This window comes from Triticum urartu, chromosome 3A, assembly GCF_056163025.1.
Source record: "Triticum urartu cultivar PI428250 chromosome 3A, HENAU_Tu73, whole genome shotgun sequence".
NCBI lineage: Eukaryota > Viridiplantae > Streptophyta > Magnoliopsida > Poales > Poaceae > Triticum > Triticum urartu.
The window spans coordinates 84,468,862-84,481,944 of record NC_141875.1 but is presented as its reverse complement, the minus strand read 5'-3'; positions in this window follow the sequence as shown (position 1 = coordinate 84,481,944).

Here is a 13,083-nt window from a genome sequence, read left to right as displayed (position 1 = left end):
TCCATTTTTTAATCTGTCCATTTGTTATCATGCTACTCTCCTCAATGAAGATATACTAGAGATGCTACCCCATTTGCTTTTTTGGTGGATGCTAACCCTGTTGTACTTAACATGCTTGTCCATGTACTTACGCAAGGTCATAATGGCCGATGCTGTTGTTTTCCGTCAAGGTTAGCTGCATCCCATGTCTTACAGTATTTCACATCATTTGTGCAATTGTAGTTTAACTTCTACCATTTACTGGTTGCCTGTAGGTACACACGTCAGTAGCACTGATCCATGCTTCGACCCGGAGGAACAGCTCGCCTCCGCCGCCGCTGACTTTGGGCGGGCTCTGGAAAAGATGAAGTGCCCTAGCAACTACCTCTCAGAACTTACCAAGTATGTACCCACCAGTTCAATCTTACCAATACCAGTTGCAATTAATGGCTATGTTTTGTACTGTCGATGTATTAATCATGTTGTAGTAAACATGCCTAACACGTTTGAGTTATTTTCCCTACCTTTTTATAGACAACTGGGTCATTATCTGCTCTGGCAGCACCTGCCCTGTGATGTTTAACTCTGCCAATTGCATTTTTATCAGTACCGTTTCAATGGCCATTAAGCATTTTGTAATTAACAGTTGTATCCATTTTTAAAGAGTTGTATTTCAATGGCTACAAACTTACAAAACATGAATTAGTATGTTGTTAAGCCTATTCCAATTAACAGTTGTATCCATTTTTTAATCCGTCCCTTTGCTACCATGCTACTCTTTCGAAATGAAGATATCACTACTGATGCCGCTGTTTTATTATCATTTGCTATTTTTGGTGGATGTTAACCCTGTTGTAGTTAACATTGGCTTTCCATGTACTTACACAGGGCGACAATGGGCGATGTTGCTGTTTGTCGTCGAGGTTAGCTGCATCTCATGTCTTATACACCATCTATTCCTAAATATAAGTATTTTTAGAGATTCCAATATAGACTACATAAGGAGCAAAATGAGTGAATCTAGATTCTAATCTAAACTATATCTATAATTCTATATACATCCGTATGTAGTTCATATTGAAATCTCAAAAAAATACTTGTACTTAGGAACGTAGCTAGTTGTATTATACATCATTTGTGCAATCTCAGTTTAGCTTCTAACATTTACTGGTTGCTTGTAGGTACATATATGAGGGTTACTGATCCCTGCTTCGATCCCTTTTGCGTATGGGGCAATGAGATATTCATGAACAAGCGTCAAGTGAGGAAACTAAGAAAGATTGTTAGGCGAAAGAAACGGGTGATTGGAATTAAGCTCTTTATTTACACTTTGTCGAAGACAATAGTGAACTTTAGGATGGTAAGTAATGTGTTGCCTTTTCCCCTGCCCACAACAAGTTACTCTATTAGACCTTAGTATCTGATATTTTCTCTTTTCAGTGGTTTACGAAGCTATTTACTAATGATTACCTTGCAAACTACATGACCGGAGTGGAGGCAACTAAGGTTAAAGTATATAATTCATGCTACCATGATAATGCTCTAGAAGTCTTCCTGAAGGCGGTGAAGGATGGGCGGGCGATCGTCACAAGGGGTTGGACAAAAGTGGTTCGTGTCTATGACATGCATGAAGGCACATTATGGGCATTCCGCTTCTTTGACACCGTCGGCAGTCAAAATGATTTACACTTGTCTTTTCACCTTTACCGCCTTTAAATATTGCGGTTCGTCATAGTTAATTGATCCATAATCCTATAATTAATGAACATATTGTACTAGAAATTTTATTTATGGATTCGTTGTTGAATCATTGTGTTGAGAATTTGAATTGCACATTTCGTATTTCGAAATTTACAATTAGAATAATAAATTACAGGCAAAAATAAAAATAGAACAGACGGTCATGGACCTTTGCAAACGGTTCTAGCAGTAAAAGCGCTTGCGATGGATAGCCCAATGCCACATAGTTTTCTACATCAAATCGTGTGTGATGTAGTTAATGAAAGCAAACAGTTAACCAAGGCAGAGCATGTGTGATAGTTACACCTTTCACACATGATCGTAGACATAAAACCGTGTGGGATGTACATCTGAACAGAAACGTCTTCCCTGGATTGACTGTGTGGGATGTACATAAGAACGGAAACGTATTCCTTGGATTGACTGCGTGTGATATACATACGAACGGAAATGTTTTTCTAGGATTCACCGTGTGGGATGTACATACCTACGGAAATGATTTTCTTGGATTACCGTGTGGGATGTACATACCTACGGAAATGATTGGGTTTCGATGCCTCGCCCGATCGCACACGGACCCAGCCTGGGTCCCAGGAGGGCCTATCCCCAACGATTTTTGGGTCGTGTGGGAAGGACACCCTATCGCACACACTCACTTGGCGATGGTTCCAAATGTCGTCGCGGAAAGGGGTAAAAAACCGTTTGTTTAGGGCCGACTTGCACCAGTGGTGATTGAAGAACTCTGTCAATGACACTATCATCAGGAAGATTAACTCCCAATTGAGTCAAGTGGTTGTGGTACCCAGACATTCTGAGTATATGTTCACTGACAGAACTATTCTCCTCCATCTTGCAGCTATAGAACTTATTGGAGACTTCATATCTCTCAATTCGGGCATTTGCTTGAAATATTAACTTCAACTCCTGGAACATCTCATATGCTCCATGACGTTTAAAATGTCTTTGAAGTCCCGATTCTAAGCCGTAAAGCATGGCACACTGAACTATCGAGTAGTCATCAGCTTTGCTCTGCCAGACGTTCATAATGTCTGGAGTTGCTCCTGCAGCAGGTCTTGCACCTAGCGGTGCTTCCAAGATGTAATTCTTTTGTGCAGCAATGAGGATAATACTCAAGTTACGGAGCCAGTCCGTGTAGTTGCTACCATCATATCTCAACTTAGCTTCCTCTAGGAATGCATTAAAATTCAAGGGAACGGTAGCATGGGCCATTGATCTACAACAACATAGACATGCAAAATACTATCAGGTACTAAGTTCATGATAAATTAAAGTTGAATTGAATCATATTACTTAAGAACTCCCACTTAATAGACATCCCTCTAGTCATCTAAAAGATCACGTGATCCATACCAACTAAACCATGTCCGATCATCACGTGAGATGGAGTAGCTTTCAATGGTGAACATCACTATGTTGATCATATCTACTATATGATTCACGTTCGACCTTTCGGTCTCAGTGTTCTGAGGCCATATCTGCATATGCTAGGCTCGTCAAGTTTAACCCGAGTATTCTGCACGGGCAAAACTGGCTTGCACCCGTTGTATGTGAACGTAGAGCTTATCGCACTCGATCATCATATGGTGTCTCAGCACGATGAACTGTAGCAACGGTGCATACTCAGGGATAACACTTGTACCTTGAAATTTAGTGAGGGGTCATCTTACAATGCTACCACCGTACTAAGCAAAATAAGATGCATAAAGGATAAGCATCACATGCAATCAAAATAAGTGATATGATATGGCCATCGTCATCTTGTGCCTTTGATCTCCATCTCCAAAGCACCGTCATGATCACCATCTTCACTGGCTTGACACCTTGATCTCCATCATAGCATCGTTGTCGTCTCACTAATTATTGCTTCTACGACTATCGCTACTGCTTAGTGATAAAGTAAAGCAATTACATGGCAATTGCATTTCATACAATAAAGCGACAACCATAAGGCTCCTGCCAGTTGCCGATAACTTTTACAAAACATGGTCATTTCATACAACAATTTATACTCATCATGTCTTGACCATATCACATCACAACATGCCCTGCAAAAGCAAGTTAGACGGCCTCTACTTTGTTGTTGCAAGTTTTACGTGGTTGCTACGGGCTTCTAGTAAGAACCGTTCTTACCTACGCATCAAAACCACAACGATTTTTTGCCAAGTGCGATGTTTTAACCTTCAACAAGGACCGGGCATAGTCAAACTCAATTCAACTAAAGTTGGAGAAACAGACACCTGCCATCCACCTGTGTGCAAAGCATGTCGTAGAACCAGTCTCATGAACGCGGTCATGTAATGTCGCTCCGGGCCGCTTCATCCAACAATACGGCCAAATCAAAGTAAGACGTTGCTGGTAAGCAGTATGACTATTATCGCCCACAACTCTTTGTGTTCTACTCGTGCATATAACATCTGCGCATAAACCTGGCTCGGATGCCACTGTTGGGGAATGTAGTATTTCAAAAAAATTCCTACGATCACGCAAGATCTATCTAGGAGATGCATAGCAACGAGAGGGCAGAGTGTGTCTACGTACCCTCGTAGACCGAAAGCGGAAGCGTTAAGTAACGCAGTTGATGTAGTCGAACGTCTTCGCGATCCAACCGATCCTAGCACCGAACGTACGGCACCTCCGCGTTCAACACACGTTCGGCACGATGACGTCCCTTGAGCTCTTGATCCAATTGAGGACAAGGGAGAGTTCTGTCAGCACAACGGCGTGGTGACAATGATGATGAAGTTACCAGCGTAGGGCTTCGCCTAAGCACTATGACGATATGATCGAGGTGTGTAACTGTGGAGGGGGGCACCGCACACGGCTAAGACAATTGATCTTGTGTGTCTTTGGGGTGCCCCCCTCCCACGTATATAAAGGAGGGGGAGGCCAGCGGCCAGGGAGGAGGCGCGCCAGGTGTGGGGAGTCCTACTAGGACTCCCTAGTCCTAGTAGGATTCCCTCTCCTTTTTCCTTTTCTGAAATAGCAAAAAGGGGGAAAGAGAGAAGGAGTAGGAGAGGGAAGGGGGCGCCACCCCCACCCCTTGTCCAATTCGGATTGGCAAGGGGGCGCGCCACCTCCTGGCCGGCCCTCTCTCTTCTCCACTAAGGCCCATGTTGGCCCATTAACTTCCTGGGGGGGTTCCGATAACCCCCGGTACTCTGAAACTTATCCAAAACTTCCCGAAACCATTCCGGTGTCCGAATGTAACCTTACAATATATGAATCTTTACCTCTCAACCATTTCAAGACTCCTCGTCATGTCCGTGATCTCATCCAGGACTCCGAACAATCTTCGGTCATCAAATCACATAACTCATAATACAAATCGTCATTGAACGTTAAGCGTGTGGACTGAAAGGATCGATATAGTTGACTAGAGGGGGGTGAATAGGCAACTGACAATTTTTAGCTTTTATTTACCAATTTAAACTTTGCATCAAACTAGGTTGTCTAGATATGCAACTAGCTGAGCAACCTATATGATGCAACAACAACGAGCACTCAAGCAAGCAAGAGATGCAACACAATATAAGCTTGCACAAGTAAAGGTACGAGATAACCAAGAGTGGAGCCGGTGAATATGAGGATGTGTTACCGAAGTTCCTTCCTTTTTAGGGGAAGTACGTCTCCGTTGGAGCGGTGTGGAGGCACAATGCTCCCCAAGAAGCCACTAGGGCCACCGCATTCTCCTCACGCCCTCACACAATGCGAGATGCCATGATTCCACTATTGGTGCCCTTGGAGGCGGCGACGAGACCTTTACAAACAAGGTTGGGGCTCTCTCCACAACTGAATTGGAGGCTCCCAACGAAACCACGGAGCTTCACCACAATGGAATGTGGCTCCGAGGTGACCTCAACCTTCTAGGGTGCTCAAACACCAAAGAGTAACAAAATCCACACAAGAAGGTATGGGGGAAGCAAATATCCTTTGGTGGAAGAGTAGATCGAGGTCTCCTCCTTCAATCCCTAGCAAATCAACAAGTTTGAGTGGCTAGAGAGTGAGATCGGGCAAGAGAGCTTGAGTGGCCTTAATGGTGGAGTGAGAGAGGTAAGAGGTAGGTCTGGTAGGTGGAAGAACCACCCTTATATACCAAACCCTAAAATCCAACCGTTATTGTGAAAATAACCCCGCAGCAGTACAACCGCTCCTTGTCCCGGTACAACCGGGACTCATGGGTACGCTGCAGAAACCCTATCAAGTGGTACAACCGGGCAGACGGGTGGTAGTACCGGTTGTGGAGACCAGATGGAACAACCGCCCAGCCACCGCTCGACCACTGCTTGAAACAGTAGGGTGTCACCCCTGTGTGCGGTGATCGAGCGGTACAGCACCGGTGCAATCGCCCGGCCTTGGTCATTTGAGTGGCTAATTCCCAAGAGGTAGAACCACTTGGGGCACCGATGGTACCGGTGTGCGGGGCACAAACGGGCCACTACCACCCAAGTACCGCATCAATACAGGAACTGGACTGGTTGTTGAGCGGTACTTGGCCGGTACAACCGCCAAAGACACACCCTAGTCAAATTTAAGCACGGTGGCGGTACCACCGCCCGGGAGCAGCGGTACAACCGCTTGGTCATGACTGGGTTGTTCAACCCCAGGGTATCACCCCTGGGGTGGAGGTTGGGTTAGAGCCAAGCGCCAGCGGTACAACCGCTCGCACGAGCGGTACAACCGTTGGGAGAACACAACAGGCAGTTTGAAAAAGAAAGGGAGCTCTCTCTCACATGAAACAAGGAAGGCCAAGGAGGGTGTGGCAGAAGTGTACATGCAAAGATTCCCCCAACTCCTTCCAATGTGGATTCCCTCTTAATAGTACGGGTTCCCTATGACCAAAGAGATAAACACGTGGAAAAACGTCGTCTTCGATCTTTTCCTTCCAGAGAGAATAGCTAACCGATGTAAGACTAATCACTAAGAACCTGAAGCACTTAGCACATGATTAGACCAACAAAGGGTTGTCATCATCATCCAAAACACAAAGTAGGGAAATGCCCTTACACCTATGGGTTCGAGAACTATGTAGACATGACCGAGACGTATCTCCGGTCAATAACCAATAGCGGAACCTGGATGCTCATATTGGCTCCTACATATCTACGAAGATCTTTATTGGCCAAACTGCATAACAACATACGTTGTTCCCTTTGTCATCGGTATGTTACTTGCCCGAGATTCGATCGTCGGTATCATCATACCTAGTTCAATCTCGTTACCAGCAAGTCTCTTTACTTGTTCCGTAATGCATCATCCCGTGACTAACTCATTAGTCACATTGCTTGCAAGGCTCATAGTGATGTGCATTACCGAGAGGGCCCAGAGATACTTCTCCAATACACGGAGTGACAAATCCTAATCTCAAACTATGCCAACTCAACAAACACCATCGGAGACACCTGTAGAGCATCTTTATAATCACCCAATTATGTTGTGACGTTTGATAGCACACAAGGTGTCTGAGGGAGTCCTGGATTAGGGGGTGTCCGGATAGCCGGACTATAACCTTTGGCCGGACTCTTGGACTATGAAGATACAAGATTGAAGACTTCGTCCCGTGTCCGAATGGGACTTTCCTTGGCGTGGAAGGCAAGCTTGGCAATACAAATATGTAGATCTCCTCCCATTGTAACCGACTCTGTGTAACCCTAGCCCTCTCCGGTGTCTATATAAACCGAAGGGTTTTAGTCCATAGGACGAACATACAATCATACCATAGGCTAGCTTCTAGGGTTTAGCCTCTCTGATCTCGTGGTAGATCTACTCTTGTACTACCCATATCATCAATATTAATCAAGCAGGACGTAGGGTTTTACCTCCATCAAGAGGGCCCGAACCTGGGTAAAACATTGTGTCCCCTGCCTCCTGTTACCATCCGGCCTAGACGCACAGTTCGGGACCCCCTACCCTAGATCCGCCGGTTTTGACACCAACATTGGTGCTTTCATTGAGAGTTCCTCTGTGTCTTCGCCATTAGGCTTGATGGCTCCTGCTATCATCGATAGCGACGCAGTCCAAGGTGAGACTTTTCTCCCCGGACAGATCTTCATGTTCGGCGGCTTCGCACTGCGGGCCAATTCGCTTGGCCATCTGGAGCAGATTGAAAGTTACGCCCCTGGCCACCAGGTCAGGTTTGGAAGCTTAAACTACACGGCCGATATCCGTGGAGATTTGATCTTTGACGGATTCGAGCCTCTGCCTTGTGCGCCACGCGGTCACGATGAGTATGACTTAGCTCTCCCATCGGATAGTGTTAAGGAGATCGCACCGGCAGCCGCTCCGACCCTCAATTCGGAGCCAGTTGCGCCTTCCGCGGATGGGTGGATGGAACCCGCCACGGAGGCCTTACCCTCAGCGGTGATCGAGCCGAACATCGACCTTACCTTGCACGAGAGTCGTGCTGTTAAACTGCCGGATCCTTCTCCGGCCACGGACTCCGAACCGCATGCGCCCGTTCCTATCGAATCCGATTGGGCGCCGATCATGGAGTTTACCTTCGTGGATATTTTTCAGCACTCACCCTTTGGCGACATACTAAACTCGTTAAGGTCTCTCTCCTTATCAGGAGGATCCTATCCAAACTATGTCCGGCAGGACTGGGATGCGGACGACGAAGAAATTCGCGACCCACCCACCACCCACTTAGTAGCCACTGTCGATGACTTAACCGACATGCTCAACTTCGACTCCAAAAACATCGACGGTATGGATGATGATGCGAGAGACAAAGAGGAACCACTGCCCATAGGGCACTGGACGCCCACCTCATCACATGATGTATACATGGTGGACACACCAAAAGAAAACGACGACGAGGAACGGAAGGACGCAACGAAGGGTTGTCCCCTCGAGAAGCAATCAAAGCGGCGGCGTAAGCGCCACCCCAAATCCCGCCTCGGAAGAAATAACGATCATACAGACCCAGCGTTGGAGCAGGGTGAACCACTGTCGGACCACGGCAATACAGAGAATCAAACCGAACAAACTGATTATGTCAAAGATAATAGTCTGGATGACATAACGCCGGACAGGCACCCGGAGCAACAGAATGCCCGTCAAAGGCTTGTTGCCACCGCGAGGAGTCTAAAAAAGCAGAAGCAAAGGCTCAAGGCTGTGCAGGACACACTCCAAATCAGATGGAGTAAAGTACTCAACACAGCAGCGAAGTATGGTGGTAATCGCCCCACCAAGAGCTACCCGAAGCAGAAGTTGCTACCCGAATTCGATGAGGAGGCCCTAGATCCCCCACAACCAAAAACCAAAACGGCCACCTGGCCGGATAGATGACCTCACGGCCAACATAGAGCGGTAAGCAATGCCGCACACAAGCCAATATGTGATCCACGCGAGGGCTCGCATCAAAAGGACGGCGCAACCAGATCCATCTATGGACCACGCAAACGCGCTCCAGCATATGATGCAACTCAACAAACATCTGAACAACGCGGTACACCCAGATACAGGGGCGCCGCACACCCCCTATGTTTCACCGATGAGGTGCTGGACCATGAATTTCCAGAGGGATTCAAACCCGTAAACATAGAGGCATACGACGGAACAACAGATCCTGGGGTCTGGATTGAGGACTATATCCTCCACATCCATATGGCTCGAGGAGACGATCTCCACGCCATTAAATACTTACCCCTCAAACTCAAAGGGCCAGCTCGGCACTGGCTTAAAAGCCTCCCCGAAAACTCCATTGGAAGCTGGGAAGAGCTCGAAGACGCTTTTCGGGCAAATTTTCAAGGGACTTATGTCCGACCTCCCGACGCGGACGATTTGAGTCATATAACTCAACAGCCCGGAGAGTCAGCCCAAAAGCTTTGGAATAGGTTTCTTACTAAAAAGAACCAAATAGTCGACTGTCCGGACGCTGAAGCCTTGGCAGCTTTTAAGCATAGCGTCCGTGACAAATGGCTTGCCAGACACCTCGGCCAAGAAAAACCGAGAACAATGGCAGCATTAACAAGCCTCATGACCCGCTTTTGCGCGGGTGAGGATAGCTGGCTAGCCAGATGCAGCACCAGCGACCCCAGTACATCCGAAGCTAGAGATGGAAACAGGAAATCACGGTGCAACAACAATAACAAACGCCGGAATAAAGAAGACAGCACGAAGAGCACGGCAGTAAACGCCGGATTCAAAAGCTCTCGGCCAAGTCAGCAAAAGCCGCCCTCTAAAGGCGCCAGAGACGAACTGTCCAGCCTAAACAAAATTCTGGACCAAGTTTGTCAGATCCATAGCACCCCTGGTAAACCCGCTAATCATACCCACAGAGAATGTTGGGTCTTCAAGCAGTCCGGCAAGCTCAACGCCGTACACAAGGGGGAGGATACACCAAGCGAAGACGAGGATGAGCCTCTCAAGCAAGACACTAGGGAACAAAAGAAGTTTCCACCAGAAGTCAAAACAGTCAACGTGTTACACGTGATCAAGGGAAGCAAAGCGGCACTCCCAGAGAGACACGCCCAAGGGCCTATCATAGCGAAGTCCTACCACTGGTCGTCTCGAATGATCACTTTCGACCATCGTGATTACTCAGCAAGTATCCGGCGTGCAGGATGGGCTGCCCTGGTATTAGACCCAATAATTAACGGATACCACTTTACACGAGTCCTGATGGACGGTGGCAGTAGTTTAAACCTGATATACCAGGATACAATTCGCGAAATGGGGATAGACCCAACGAAAATTTGCCATAGCAACACTACCTTTAAAGGAGTAACGTCGGGCCCAGGGGCTCACTGCACGGGCTCCCTGCTACTAAAGGTTATATTCGGCTTCCCCGATAACTCCCATAGCGAACATTTAACCTTCCACATTGCTCCGTTCCAAAGCGGTTATCAAGCACTACTTGGACGCGAAGCTTTTGCTCGTTTTAATGTAATACCGCATTATGCTTCCCTCACGCTCAAGATGCCCGGTCCATGTGGCATCATTACAATGAACAGAAATATTAAGCGATCTTTGCGTGCCGAAGAGAATGCGACTGCCTTGGCAGCCGCACACTAAAAACGGCCTCACCAACTAAAGCATTTGATAGGTCGTCAAGACCACGGACGCGGTTAGACGAGTCCGGCGCTGCTATATGTAATTTGTACCGGATTGATGGCCACACCCCCATTACAAATACAAGGGGCTCAACGCACGCAGACAAATGACCATTGTGCTACACCCGTCCAGGATATGGCGCAACAGAGACACATGCGCAGACGTGCAGCAGGGACCCGCTCCAAGGATTCTTTTTAGATTAAGACCCTGCGTAAACCTTTTTTACTGTCTCTTGTTGATACACATCCCTCGAATTCTCAGCACAATTGAGAAGGATGCTGACGTCTTGGCATGTGGCCACATCAGAATAATGCACGTACCTGGACACAAGGGGCTTCTTACAAGGGGCACTATTTAGGCCCGGTTTATACCATAAAGACCGAATACCTTAGGGACTGTTCGGCGTCGCGAGTTTGGCCTTATATGCATCAGCTCCGAATCATTGTCTTTGGTCAAATGTTGGGTTTGCCCGGCTCCTGTGTTTTGGTGCCTTACGTTCCACTTTATCGGCTAAGGCAGCACCAGGAGAACTACTGCGATTGTGCCCTGGTTCATCCGGACGAGCACCTCAGTAGAGAAAGCCGAAAACTGACTGTCATGATATAGCGTGAGACTGGTCAACCACTCGATGACCTATCGGAATGTTAGAATTCCTCCGCCTTAACAAAGGGCCGTTTTCCGGCCAGGCATGTACGCACCCCAAGATCGGGAGAGTGCGGAGCCACCAGGGGCTATCTAGTAGCCCCACTGTCAAACTCCTATGGCTAAGTGAAAGTGTTAAAGCATTATAGTCCGGTTGCCTCGTTCGCTGTGCTATCACCTCCTTAATAGGACCAAGACGTTGGGTTAAGTGTGAACACGCATTTTTTGCGAGCACCTCCGCATTATATGCGTGGGGGTTAAAGCCGACGACTGCAATCTTTCAGGTTATATACATATATACATAAACGGCCGCACAGGAGGCATCACATTACTTTCCGGCAAAAGTATACATACAGCCTTACTATATTTCATAAAAACATTGTGTTTACAATGGGAATACATGTCATTCAAACATAATATTCTTCGAGCACTGGGACTCTATCAAACAAGCACCCTCAAGAACCTCTTCAAAATAGTGCTCGGCAGCTACTCGGCCTATGGCCGAACCTTGCGCCGCAACAGTGGTAGCATCCATCTCCGCCCAGTATGCCTTGACACGGGCAAAGGCCATCCGCGAGCCTTCTATGCACGTCGACCTCTTCATCGCGTTGATGCGCGGCACCGCACCAAGGAACTGCTGCACTAAGCTGAAATAGTTGTTCGGCTTCGGCTTCTCCGGACACAAATGATCTACAACAGACCTCATGGCGAGTTCGGACAACCTATTAAGTTCGGCCCATTCGGCTAGCTGATCAGTCAAGGGAAGCGGACGCTCTGGAACGTTGAATTGCGACCAGAATAGCTTGTCCACTTCATGATCTGATTGATCTTGGAAGTATTTGACCGCATCGACAGCGCTCGCCGCCAAGTCCATATATGCGTCTGCCAAACTCCACAGCCGATCCAGAGGGGCATACCGCGGATCTCCGAACTTCCTCCACAGCAGAAAGGGCTTCCCAGCCGCAATATCCCCGGCTTCGCGCAGCTCCTCCTTCTTCGCCCTCATAGCAGAGCGACTGTCTTTGGTCGCCATAGTGGCCTTCTCAAGGTCCACTGCCTTCACTCGGTTCTCTTCTTCAAGGAACTGGCAATGGTCGGCAGTGCCTTTTAATTCTACGGCCATCTTGGCCATCTTTGCTTTCGCAATGGGCGGCCTTCTCGGCTCTTAACTCTTCGGCCGCCTTCAAAGCAGCTGCATTACTAACCCTCGCTTGTTCCTTGGCTCGGGCGAGTTCCGCCCGAAGGGTCTCCACGATGGCAGCTCCGTCTGCAGCCACAACATATTAAAGATACTGGCATCATGCTGCTCTTATTATGTGACATTCACCAGAAAACATTACTTACCCTGTGATTCGTCAAGCCGCTTGTTAACAAGCTCGATGTCGGTGTCTGCCGCATCCAGTTGCCGCTTTAATTCGGCAAACTCACTAATCCGGCTAGCCACCGGAGCTTCCACCACCTGCACATAAAGGCAGTCTGGTTATTGCCTGGGACTATGATCCTCTGTTCGCCGCCGTTCTCGACGACAACCAGAGTCTCAGGGGCTACTATCTACACAGGGCACACCTAACATGTGCGGTACTATCAAATATTATTTCATGTACCTCAAAGTCTGTCAGTAGACTCATAAAGGCGTCATGTAATCCG